The sequence below is a fragment of the Pezoporus occidentalis genome, unplaced genomic scaffold, assembly GCF_034315485.1.
Source record: "Pezoporus occidentalis ecotype Australia unplaced genomic scaffold, CSIRO_AGI_Poc_V1 ctg15, whole genome shotgun sequence".
Classification (NCBI taxonomy): domain Eukaryota; kingdom Metazoa; phylum Chordata; class Aves; order Psittaciformes; family Psittacidae; genus Pezoporus; species Pezoporus occidentalis.
Window position 1 is genome coordinate 2,778,860 of NW_026913316.1, and position 12,932 is coordinate 2,791,791.

Sequence of the window (12,932 nt, forward strand, 5' to 3'; positions counted from 1 at the left end):
TCTGGTGTCTTATGCGGTGTGGCATGAAGTAAGCTGGAAACACTAGCTGCCTGCCTCTAGCCTTCCTGTTGAATGGAAGCTGCCTGTGTCCTGCAGGTGATGTGTTTGGTTTGTTCAGGGTTCTAAAACATCAAAGAAAGATAAAGTATAACAAATCTGTATAGTAAAAATAGAGTGTTGACAGATATGTTAGTAATGTGTGACAAATGCATTAGGATTAAATGTAGGTTATTATAGACAAAACTCATTTGAGCAATAATTTCTGGTAGGAATTGTTGGGTGGGGCCCAGTGACCAAAATCATTCTAGTTAGATGACTGGATCATAGTAATGCTCCCTCCTGACAGTAAACGAGTGTAATTTGAAAGCTTTATACTAATTATAAAATGTATCTGTGACACTTGTAATTTCTTAAAGAACTGCTTGCTAGTAACATTTATAGATGTTTTCTGGTTTACTATATGCATGGTCAAAATGAACCTTACCTTCCAGTTCATACATACATATATATATATATATATATATATATATATATATAGGAATGCATGTGTGTGTACATGTTTTTTTTTCTCTATATGTGTACACACACATGCATTCACACACACATTTTTCTGATATATTCCAGTTTGTCCAACATTGGTACTTGCTAGAACATGTGCTCCCTTTGTTTGTTTGGTAAAATGCTGTTGTGGCATCTCAGACAAGCAAAATGATAGTGGAAGGATAGAGGCCTTTCTACTGGGAAGAACGTAACAGCTTCAATCTACTGGTTAGTGCATAAGATTGTGCCAAAAGACAAAGTGAATTGAAATGGAGATCAGGACACTGTTTTGATAGTTGATGGTTTTATTTTGAGCTCTGAAGAGCTCATCTCTTTAACGAGCAAAGAAATGTTGGCGTCAAATATTTATTGTGTAATATCTAAAATTCATAGACTTAACTTTATTCTGGAGGAAGAATGAAGCAACCTTTGCTTGGGAGTGGAAAAAAAATGAATAAAAGTAATTTAAATGTGTCCTTCATGATGACTACAGTGGGATCTTTTAAAGGCAGAGGTCATGATGTGATTCGCCTGGGTTCAGAAGATACGATTGAATCAGTAGAATTTAGGTAAATTATGAAGTTAACTTAATTTAGGTGGACCAGGAACAGTGGCAAGCTAATTGGACTACAGTAATAAAAATGTACATGGAAGTTTGAGTCTTTAATATATTTTTCTGAAAGCTGATGAACACTTTGTATGTGCAAGTGTTTCTTTGTAGTTTGCCTCTGGTTTGATTACCATATTGCCATGCACTCTTGCTGTAGGCTGTGATTAAATCTGTGTAAGATATAAGTACAGTTGTTACAACTTCTACATCAGTTAGGTTATTTCCCATTCAATTACCTCTAACTGCAGTTGTAACCCCCAAAGTGGTTATCGATAGGTCTTAAAGAGTTACTTGAGGTAACATACAATCTATGTTGCTTTTGTAGGGTTCTCAAATGAAGGTTAGATTTCTTAATGCAAATGAAGGGGGTGGGATATTGAGGATTGGCATTAGCACTGCTTCATGGTCCAAAAAGTTTTGGAAATAATTCTTCTGCAGGGTTTGTTATCTACCTTTTAGTATAGCAATAATAGTAAAATGAGCTCTTTATGCTCTGTGTATGTTTTAAAGCAAAAAAAAAAATCACAATATCCCGTGATTTATTGTTTAGTAATTTGACTTAATTCTGCCAGATCTCTCATAGGCCTTAAGTATCATCCTGCATAAATCAGGCCAAGGTATTCCTGCATTCCGTTAATAATAAACGTATTAATGAGCAAATGATTCTTGAGATTCTCAAGTGTTTCTTTTGTGCATATAAATAAAAAGATGTGAATAGCAGTGCTGGTGTGGTTTGGTGATCCTTCTCTGACTAATCCGTCAAGGATGAGAACCTGTTGTAAATTTCGTATCTAGTAAGTCAGCAAGCTGTGTGCAGACTTAGCCTTCTCTTAGCCATCTGAAGCTGTGCCAAGTGTCATGTTACCTCTGTAACATCTAGGACATGCAGGTCACTCATTGCATTGTGGTAGCCCAGATTGAGCGTATTGCAGTTGCTGGACTCTGGGCAGGCAGGGGTGCTTAGGCTGGCAGGAGCCTGCTGGCACCCCTGTGGCTCTGTTTCTTGCCCTGCTGCTTTGTGTCCTGAAGCTCAGTATGGAGAAGGGCACCTGCTGTTGTTTGGGTGGGTGGTATTATTGTTGTTGTTGTTATTACTATTATTTTTATTATTATTAATGCCTCATTCATGGAGTAAAGATAATGAGGTAAAAAGCAGGCAAGAGGGGAGAAACACCTGGTAGAAACAAGAGATGGGAGAGGATGTTTTGGATGGGTGGGAATGGAAAGCTTTAAAGGAAACCAGAGCCTGTGTATGTCATAGGAGAACAGTGTGGTAGGAGCCAGTAGACTGGATATGGGCAATTGCAAAAAGGGGTTTCACATTTTTGCATCTTCTCTCCACCACTGCACACTCAGCACCCTACTCGGGGTCACAGCGTTGCCCTCTTCGCTTTGCCTTGGCTGTTCGTAGGATCTGACTCCTTTTGGACTAGGTCAGGAAACAAGGTTCTAGCTAACCATATCCACTGCTGCTGTCCTACTCTTCTTAAGTATGTGGAGGTATGCAATTAGCTAACGAAATGCTTAACATAGAGTTTCTCACATATTAAAACTGCATGAAACTTGATGGCTGTGTTAATGTAAATAATTGGCAGGCAGAAGGAGTTGCTATATAATATGAATTACAGAAAGTGAATCTCACTTTGGAAAATTGGGTCAGGATAATTGAAACAATGTCACCAATTCTGAGGGTGGACTCTGTTTTCACTTGCACGTTGAAGGTTTGTGGATCTATATTGCTTTCTGCTGTTCTCCAGGTATGAACTTCCCATGCAGCTTGTTATTTCCTTTCTGTTCGTGCTGCTGTGAATTATGGCATGCATTGCCATACAAGTCCACTATGGATGATGTGATACTATGGATGTGTTATGGAGATTTAACAAATTTTAATTTTTCAAACTTATAAAGTGCACATTGAGTATGTGCTTTAATTTATGGGATGGCTTTGCTTATCCCTTTTGAGTTCCAGAAGTAAGTGTGAAATGACAACAACCTTTTTTTAACTCCTGGAGAGAGATCTTTGATTCAGTGTTGTTACTTCATAACCCAGAGCCAGACTCTTTACTCTCCACCTTTTATTATTCTGTTTTCTTAGAGAAGGGGGAGCAGTGGTTTTACTGAAGCAGTCAAAAAGTTAATCTTCTCAATTGTCTCAGAACCTGTGATCATCAGAAGTCCTGTGAAGCATTATGGTTCAGTTTGGTGTGAGAGCACAGTTCAAATAGGTTGGAATAGCATGGTGGACTTCTGCCAAGTTCCATTAATTGTGGTGAATATGGAATACAAAATCTTTGCTGAAGTTCTCTGTAATACAGACTGTACTTGGAGATTTTGATATATGTAATCTATTGAAATAAATAATATATATCGATATATTGATATATAATTTTGATGCAGTTTCTTTATTCCACTGTCAGCACATTCAGACCTTTTTTCCTATGTCTTTAAATATCTTCTTGAAAATCTTTCAAAGGTAGCTGTATTAACTTAACATAGTGCAGATGTCACTAGCTGTGAGGGGTAAGTCACAATGACTTGTAGTGTGGTGTCAAAAATACCATTAGGAGGCTTAGAAAAAAGGGAGCAATTAATGAACAGTCTTCATGATGAACAAATGTCAGAGGCTCCTCCAGGGCTTAGCTGCTTCTGTGCCATATTCATTAATTGCTCTTTCAAACAAAGTTGGTGTTGATGACTGTGCTTAATTAGGCATACCTGAGAAAATCTACAGAAACAGATCAAATATATTAGAATGAAAAATTTGCATTTAATTTAATAAATAAAGACTTTTGCCTTCTCAGGGGGGGTTTATGCTTCATGTACTGTGTCTGGCTGACATTTCCCCCTAATTATTGGCATTGTCTTCATGGGAGATTTTGGCAGAAGACAGATCTTATCGTTTGCTTCAGGATGCATGCCAAAACCCATGCTCACATTTAAGTCTCTATGATTAAAAATGTATTAAGATCTGTCATAATGGAACATACCTCTTGGAACAGTCTCAGTCTGCCTGTTGAAATGTGGCAGGTAAAGGAAGAAGCAGTAGAAAGGTGGAAATCTTAAACCTTAATTGCTAAAGCTCATTCCAAACTTGCTGACTCTGTACCTTGGTTAAAAATACCTCCTTGGGAAAAGTAGACAACAACTCTGTAGTATAAACCTTTACATAAAAACTCTATGTGCATTGTTCTGAGTGACTTATGGGTCTAAATTGAAACTTGATTAGTGGTGGTCCCCAGCATCCATGTTCATATGTAGTACGCAGTAATCCATTTATCAGCATGTCTGTTACATTTTTGGTTCTATTTTGCCACTCAGTAAGACAGAGGCAGATGTGTGGTTAGTGTGGTATAAACCCCTGGAAGAATCTAACTAGAAGCTAAAGGCTATTTCTCTATGAATTTCCTGTGCATTGAACTGAAAGTTGCAATAATATATGTAAAATACTGTTATTTCAAGTTTTGATGAGAGAGATTTTGGGGGGAGGAAGGAAGACTAACATACACCCCATCTGACCTCTGCTTGTTATACTGTTTCCAGATATTTCTTTGATTTATTCTTAAGTTCTATTATGTAAAGTCAATCGGAGTATGAAGAAGAGTTTTGTGGAAGGGCTTTGTAGTAGTCTGCATTTTTGAGCCAAGTGGTAACTGGAAGCTTTAATAGCCTTACAGTACCACTTCAGAAGTGGAGATGTGCCATTGGATGGATGTGTCAGAACTCAGTAAAAATAGCATATCATACAGTGGGCATTCATCCAGAATCTATAATTAGTATAAACCTTGTATCCTGGATATGATACTGCGGGTGATCACAAGCACTATATAGTATTCAGTACCCTCTCTTATTCAAGCAGGTCTTAAAATATTTATTTTAAACATTTTATGGTTTTATGCAAGGCTGGCTTACCGTTATTACTGTTGTTTTTTGTATGACGTCAAAATGTGCAATGTTTTTCATAGATATTAAAACAGAGTCTTGACCAGAGAAGTCTAAGACGGTCCTTCATGAATGGAAGTTGGTGGCACAATTCCAGCTGACTTCATCTGGGAGTATAAGTAGATCCAGGCTTATTTTTGATCACATATATAAACACACATTGAGTTGATGGGAGAGTTCATTTCACATTGTATTATTTTACTTGTAACATTCCAATAGCTCTTGGCCAAATAAGCTTGAAGAAAGGTGCTATATCCTGTATTAGGGGAGTGTAAAGCTCGAGGAAAAGCAGAACTTGGGTATTATGGTTTGATTAATTGCTTGAATATTTATGCAAATTACAGTAGGTTCTAATTAATTGTGTGTGAAAAGTGTGTATTGACTTTTTCTTTCCATTATCCTTCTGCCCCTTTCTGGAAAAATAGAGGGACATTTTACAGGGCTTTTTAAGGACTGTGGGCAGGAGGTCTCTTTAAGACCCACTGGAATAAAACCCTGTAGAAATGAGATAGATAGGATTTTCTTATGACTTACTTATTGAGCATAGGTGTTAGTCTTTGTGTTTGTTTTCAAAGTGGTGACAACAGCATGTGTTTCTTTCCCTTTCTTGCTCTCAATATATAAATCTGTGGAAGGGGATGTAAGAGAGACAACAGCACTTTGTATTTATGTAAATAATGTCTTAGAGGACAAACAACCATGAGAAAAAAAGAATGTTGTCTTTATTTGTTATATTTCAACTACATATGACCATATATTTAAAAAATTCAAAGAGTGTATATATATATTTTTAAGTTTTGGGTTTGTTTTTTTTTTTGAAGGTATCACTAAAAAGACTGAGTTTCGGCTATAAAATAATTTTTAAGTAAGGCAAGAGACTCATGTTTTGCATTTTCAGATTTGTCTGCAGATTTTTATTGCTTTGATCACTCATTTTTAGAGGCATAGATTCTCATAATTCTTTGTCATACTGAATAGTGATATTTTAACTTCTGGGGGAATAAAAACTTCAGTTTAAATGATGTCTAATATTCTCATTTAGTGTAAATTCTAAGAGTTTAGGTAATGAGATTGAATTTTTAGATGTCATATTCACTGCTACGGTAAAAGAGAAAGCTATTCACTTATACAGAAGTGTGAATCAACAGGTACAGTGGGTAAGGCAGAAGCATAATTTGTCCAAAAGTTCATTGCAGAGGCTTTTTCTAATTATATGACATAGCAGGTTAGTGGCAGGCTTCAAAACAGTGATGGGATCTGAGTGGTATTTGTGCTTTGAAAGCTGACGGGGTGGGGAAAACACATATAAAATGCTTAATAAAGGTATTTTTAAGTGATTGCATTTTTTTTTTTTTCACTCTCCTGACATTACAAGGCAGTTTTTCAGAAGGTGGCCCTTCAGGGTGGTGGTCTGTTTTCTCCTTTTTGTGCCTTCATAAAGCAGGCATTAGGGAAGGAGAAGGCATTTGAAGTGGAATGTTGGCCAGCAACTCTATGGTAGCTTACCCTTTCCACCACATGCTAAAGGGATGATCTAGCAAGAGCAACTTTGCTGGTTCCTCTTCATCTATGAAATACTGAGTTTCAGATACTTCATGTCTTTATGGAAATTGAAGTTTAGCTCAGTAGACCTAAGCTCAGTGGCCTAAGCAAGTTTGGGTTTTTATTTCAGTTATAAGTCTTTGCTGTTGTGGGAACACTAAATAAGTAACTGTTTTCAGGAAGAAAAGTAGGCTTTTGCCTACCAAAATGAATCTGACCTTAAAATGCCTGTGATATGTGCCGCAAGGATCTTGGTTTCTAACTGACATTTTGGAGGGGCAGACATTACACCTATACTGCCATGGGAATGAATGGCGTTACAGTAGCATCAGCCACAATGAAACTTAGTGCATTAGCTTCCAGCAGGAATCATAGAATAGTTTGGCTTCTGCAGATCTGGTTTACTTTCCAAGGGAAATTTATGTGTGCATGTTTCTTGTTCCTCCCATGCAGGGAAGCAGTAAATGCAAAGGACCAAAAAGAACCCCCTAAGAAAATATATAGCACACAATGAATTTTGGGAAAACTGAATACTGTGTGTTGGGATCTAGTGAAGTTACAGTTATTATCTTAGCATGATACCTATAACAATGACATACAAATAAAGAAATAGCATGTAATAGAGTAAAAAATACATGCCTATAATGCCTTTCTCATGTCAAGGGGAGAAATTCATTTATACATACTGTTTGCAAAACCTTTTGTAAAGGAGTTCAGACTGCTTCAGTGGAAGGTGCTATATGGGTAAATAGCTCAATTATATTGAAATTCAGTGAACTTATGCTTTCTGTTTTTAAGGAAGCACTTGGGAGCTACTAATACTCCGATGAAGAAAAAATCCTGCTGGTGTTCTAGAGTTTATCTGGACAGCAACATAAACAGTTGAAAAACAGATTTGAAATAGGAAATTGCATAAGAGCTTTGGTTTCTCCAGTCTTTCTTTCTTAGAAAAATTCTCATTGTTTCTAAGACTTGTTAAAAAAACAAACAAAAACCAAACAACAAACAAAGCAAAACAACCCAGCAATGACAAAACCCCTCAAAATCAACATCGCCTCCTGCCCCCAAAATGACCAATTTAATGCCTATTTCAAATACCGCGGTAGTGCTGACCTGGCTAGAGGGCTCTTGGAGGCAGAGCTTGTTTCTGGATGCTCTCCATCCCCCTGTCCCTCAGCCCCTGTGCTCTGCAGTAAAAGAACCCAACAGGAGTGAAGTGTTCTTGATTCATCTCCATGAACAAGTCACATTAGTGGTTCATATAAAAGAGACGGTTCATCTCTTTTTATAAAAAGAATTTAAACTTCACAGAAATAAATTATTCCTGTATTGTTGTTAGTTTTAACACTAACTTTAGATATCGGAAAAAAATCCTCTATTTTACTTGTTTAGGTGACAAATGGAGCCTCTCATGAGAAGCAGAAAACATGACTAGTTCTTTACGATGTGGCATTTTAGGACAGATTGACTAACAGCTTGAATGACATTTGAAAATGCAAGATGTTATAAGAACTCACTGCCTTAGCTATATGTAAACACTGCTAGGAGAAAAGCAAGCTTTTATTTAAAAAAGAAAAAAAGTAGGGGGGAGAAGAGCAAGCAATTTTCTTGTATGATAAACACCAGGACTGTCTTCAGTAAACTCCGTATCTTTCTGCTTTTATAATTTCAGGGTTGTTATTGACTGGGCAGTGGGGTGCTTTTTCTCCTTATCTGATGCCTTGCTGAGTTTTTTGCAGTCTCCTGACTGTTAGAAAGCTAAAATTGGAATTTCAGCTATCAGACAGAAATCATTAACTGCATTTATTGACTTCTAAACACTTTTCTATTATCTTGGTGCTGTCAGATCACCCTTATCCAATTTCCTCAAAACATAATTGAAAACAATGAAATTTCTCAACTTTTGTGGACATGCAACAGGCTGGAGAAGATTTTTATCCGAGAAAACAATTCAACATGAAGCTGTAAGCAGCTGCATCTGCTAGCAGTTAAGAACAGCTTTAACACAGAAATCTCAACTAAAAAGGCTGTATGTCTCTTCCACTTTGTCCTTTGCATTAAAGTAGGGGGCATCTTGCAGAGGTCAAACGAGAAATTTGTAATGGAAGTGGCACAGAAATCCATTAACACTGACTTCAGATATTTAGATTTCAGTATCTGTAGTTTCATTGGATAGTGAAGTTCAGGTTTTATGGTAACAGTTAATGCTCTGGTTTTGATTGTTGAAGTTTGCTTTATGTATGAAACTCCTTCAGAAGAGTAGTTGCTCAGTGGCCAACTGCTTCAAGGGAGGAAGTGAGTAAGGAATGAACTGCAGCTTTAAAGTAGTGGTCCTATATATCGAAGAGCACTTTCCATAAGTAGTCTTCCATCTAAGAGAAGGACAGTCTTACAAAACCTACGACCTGCGGACTTTGCTGTCACCATCCAAGCTTGCTAGGCCGTGGCAGTTAAACCTCAGGTTGGGGCCAGTTCTGCACAAGCTGCACCTCCCCTAAAAAATCCACTGTGCAGGCTGGAAGGGCTCGCTCTCACTTGTCTGTATGGACAGGCGAGGGTCAAAACGGCAGGTGACAAGGTGCATGGGAAGCTGCAGATCCAACCTTGCATGTGAGCAGACCAGCGAATGGGTAGCGCGAGATCGCTCAGGAGATGACAGTCCTGGTCGGACATTTCCTGATTGCCTAAGCAGCCTTTTTTCCAACCAGATTTGCATATCCCACATGCCCTTGGTCATCGTGCTTGTAGTAAGCATGGTTAAAGCCCTTCCCAAAGCTTTGCTCATGAAGCCAAGCCATCAATATCCTGAAAGCTAAGAAATGAAAAAAGGGTTAAGAGAAGAATTCTTTTAATAGAGCAGAAAGTAGGAAACAAAACTTAAAAGCTGGAAGGGATTCATACTGTAAAACTCTTTGTAATACATTAGAAATTCGCCATAATTATCTTAATTTTACTTTGCATTTGGAACCAAAGCAACATACAGATAAGTCTTGATTATGTATGTATATACATACAAAAATAATGTATGTTTATTTTTCCTGAGAAACTTCCAAGTTTTTTTGCATATTAAATACAGCAAGGGAGTTCGTAAGTTGGTAGATTAGAGACTTAGAAATAAGTAAAAGAAAAAAATACTTGGAGGGTTACAGTTAGTTTATATTGACTTCTGCTGTCTGGGTATGATAAGTTCTCCCATGATTCAGAGTACATGATGTGAAAACTGGGAGCGGTGACAAAAATTGCATACTAATGTTGTATAGCAATATCAGTTGGAGCAAATCTGTGGCCTTTTTGGTATGGATTAAATCTGTCCTGAGGATGACATGGCTGGAGCCTTCTTCCCACCCCGCCTTTAATTTAGTTGTTAATACGCAAGATAAAACACTACCTGTATTTACTTTTTGTCATCTTTTTGTGCTTTTGGCCTTGTAGACTGTCCCTTATCAGTAAATTTACCAGACAATAACGTCTTCTGCTTGAAAGTCCTGTATCACCAGGCAGTGGGAGGTTAAGATGCTCATCAAATCTGTGTATGCGAGTTGTATTATTTGTGTTGAACTGGAATCTGTATTTATTAGTGTACTTTCTGCTTGCTGATTGTGTTGTGCTGACAAAGTAAAATAATCATCTCTGCCATCTGTTGTGTTTTGTTGAATGTAAGCAGGTTTTGCGAAGTGTCTATCAGGTTACAGTGCTGTGGGTATGTGTAGAGTAGATGCTAAAAGTTTGTGTGAGAAGCATAAAAGGAAGGTCAAGATGAGCGGTCACGAAGTAGCAGGGTGTTAGGAGATGAGTTTGGAGTGAGTTCAGAGCAAAGAGGCTGATCAGAATGTGTGGGGAAACAGATATGTTGTTCTCAGTTGTAAGATGCGGAAGGCTGGTGTTGTCGGGAGGAATGTGATGGAAAAATTAGACTCTGGTAACTGTCTGAAGGTTTGAAAACAATCTTTGGTGCATTGTGAAATAGGTGGCTGGTGACATTTTCTAAATCCAAGGGTGGCATGTTGTCAGCTCTGCTTTACATGAGGAGTTCTAATTTTTTTGTTTGTTTGTTTCTGTACTCTGTGATAATGACAACAGTAGACAATGTTAAGACTATGGGATACACAGGGAAGGTGATGCAGACGTGCTGCAAATGGCACCTGAGGTTGTTGTGTGGCACTGCAGAGGGACAGTCTGTCAGCCAGCGCTGCAGCCAGCCTCCAGGCTGCCCAGCTTGTGGGGACCAGGAGCCTTCATGAGACATCACAGCGAGCTGGCAGTGTTAGCTCAGTAAATAGCTCTCCAGCATGGTCCCATCACATCATGAACAGAGTGGTATTCCCTCCAGTACTCCTCAGGCAGTGGTTTGCTGTTAGCTTTGCTGAAGCACTTCTCTGATTAGGAACCACCTGATTTCTGTCCATGACTTCTGTGGTAGCTGTCTCTGTCGCTGAATGTGTGCCAAACACAAAGGTAGCCGTATATGGGCTCACAGGTATTGCGAGTTCATATTTTCTACTGGAAGAACACTGAACTCAATTATGGTGCACCTGACATTTAAATAAATAAACAAAATGCCTTGATAATTCAACTCACTGTATTCACACTCGTCATTTTGGCTGTGCAAGACAGGGAAGGAGAACTTGTCTCAAGTGTCAAGTGCAGTCTGACACCGGACCGCAGAAGGCGTTCTTGAGGGATGCTGAACTTGCAATTTGCAGAAATCCTGGTTGGGAGGGGTAGAGTGCTGTTTGGTTTTGAGCAGTAAATTTGCAACTGCTTGCTGAGACTTTTGCCTGGCAACTGTAGTGGCTGCTGTCCTCTGAGATGTACAGAATTGTGCTTGCTGTACCATGGGGATTAGAAAATATTAATTTTGTTACACATGAAAATTCCTAATGAAAGTCCCTAATGAAAGGCTGACCATTTTCTGCCACTGTTAACTTCTTAACTTTTTGCAAATGTAATTGCTGCTATGATTACAGAATGCCAAATTGAATCTGGGGACATATACAATATTCTTTTACCACTAGTCTAGTCAAATAATTTTTAATTAGACAAAGAGCTAGTTGAACACCCAAATTACTTTGTTTACTTCAGTAGCTTAACTGCATTAAAATCAAAGAGCTTGCATGGGAAGGGGGTAATCTTTGTCATTTGCTTTGCCATTAATCACCCCCTTGACTGAGAACAACAGTTTTCAAAAGTGACTTGTAGATGATCGAATAACTTTGCTCTCTACACCACTAATGTTTCCCAGCAGGCTGCTAGTGTGCAATCACAAACATCTGTGTGTTTGAAACTTTCCACTTCCCCAAACAGAGACATATTTTACCAAGAAAAAAAAAAAGAAAAGAAATAAAAAGAAGAATTAGTTTTTGCATGAGTGGCCTTTTGGACAAAGGGCTAACTGGAAACGTTTCTGCTTTAACTCTTGTATGTGGTACATCATCTGAATTTATCTTTGGATCTTTATGCTCTAATGGCATTAGAAGAAGTTTTGGGTTTTCTTTTAATTCGTTTTCATTGTTTTGGCTCCATGGGATCTTTTTGACATTTGAGATCTAGTAGTGAAAGAAAATGTATTCTGCTTGCCAAATAACTCATGGAAGTTTGTGTTTCAACGGTGCGTTCAAAGTAAGTGTAGCCATTTGCCCACAGACACTGCACAGTGTGTGTTACTTACTCAAAGCTGATGGTTCCCACTCTTTTAGAAACCAGCTGAACAGAGCAGAGAACAAAAATTGTTTCTCCAGGCAATCCTACTACTTCTAAGTTGGCCTTTTAGACAGCGAAAGAGCGCTGGACAGTGACTACACTTCCCCTCTGTAGTCTGTGTTTCCCAGGAGGCTTTGTTTCTCACCATGCTCCAGGTGGGTGCTGTGTATTCATTGTCACTGTCACAAAATAACTGAGTGTAGGTTGGTTGTGACTGGTGGAGATCATCTGGTCAACCACCCATATTCAAACCATATTTGTTTGCATTTAGCCTCTTTCAGCTCATTTTATGGAGTATTTCAACTTTAGAAACTTTGTACTCTTGAGGACTTTCAGTATTTGTCCTGCATATCGTGTAGAGAATTAATCAATGACTGATGTTGTGAAAGCATGAGATAGTGCTGTTTCACAATTCACTTTTCACTGTTCTTGTAGTGAAAAAAAACCTCAGCTAAGAGGACCTGGTAGGTGTAAAAAAAAAGAAAGAAAAAAGCTCACTCCAAAACCCAAAGGAAAGAAGATTGCATCCTTAATTGATCTAAGATAATTGGTTCTGTACCAAACACACATGTGATGTTATCTATGGGCAAGGATATGACAG

The 12,932-nt window shown here is 38.2% G+C and overlaps 1 protein-coding gene across 10 annotated transcripts in view; it reads left to right on the plus strand.

Annotated features, from left to right (window-relative positions):
- Positions 1–12,932, plus strand: part of SEMA5A (semaphorin 5A) — an 844,194-nt gene that overhangs the window by 9,821 nt on the left and 821,441 nt on the right. For 3 of the 10 annotated variants that reach the window (XR_009963244.1, XR_009963245.1, XM_062610851.1), the window contains exon 1: positions 2,525–2,650. The exons of 5 other annotated variants lie outside the window; for them this stretch is intronic. The gene's annotated coding sequence lies outside the window, so the exon portion shown is untranslated. Of the gene's footprint in view, positions 1–2,523; positions 2,651–12,932 lie in introns of those variants that run through there. 2 more of the 10 variants (XM_062610860.1, XM_062610857.1) reach the window with 2 other exon arrangements.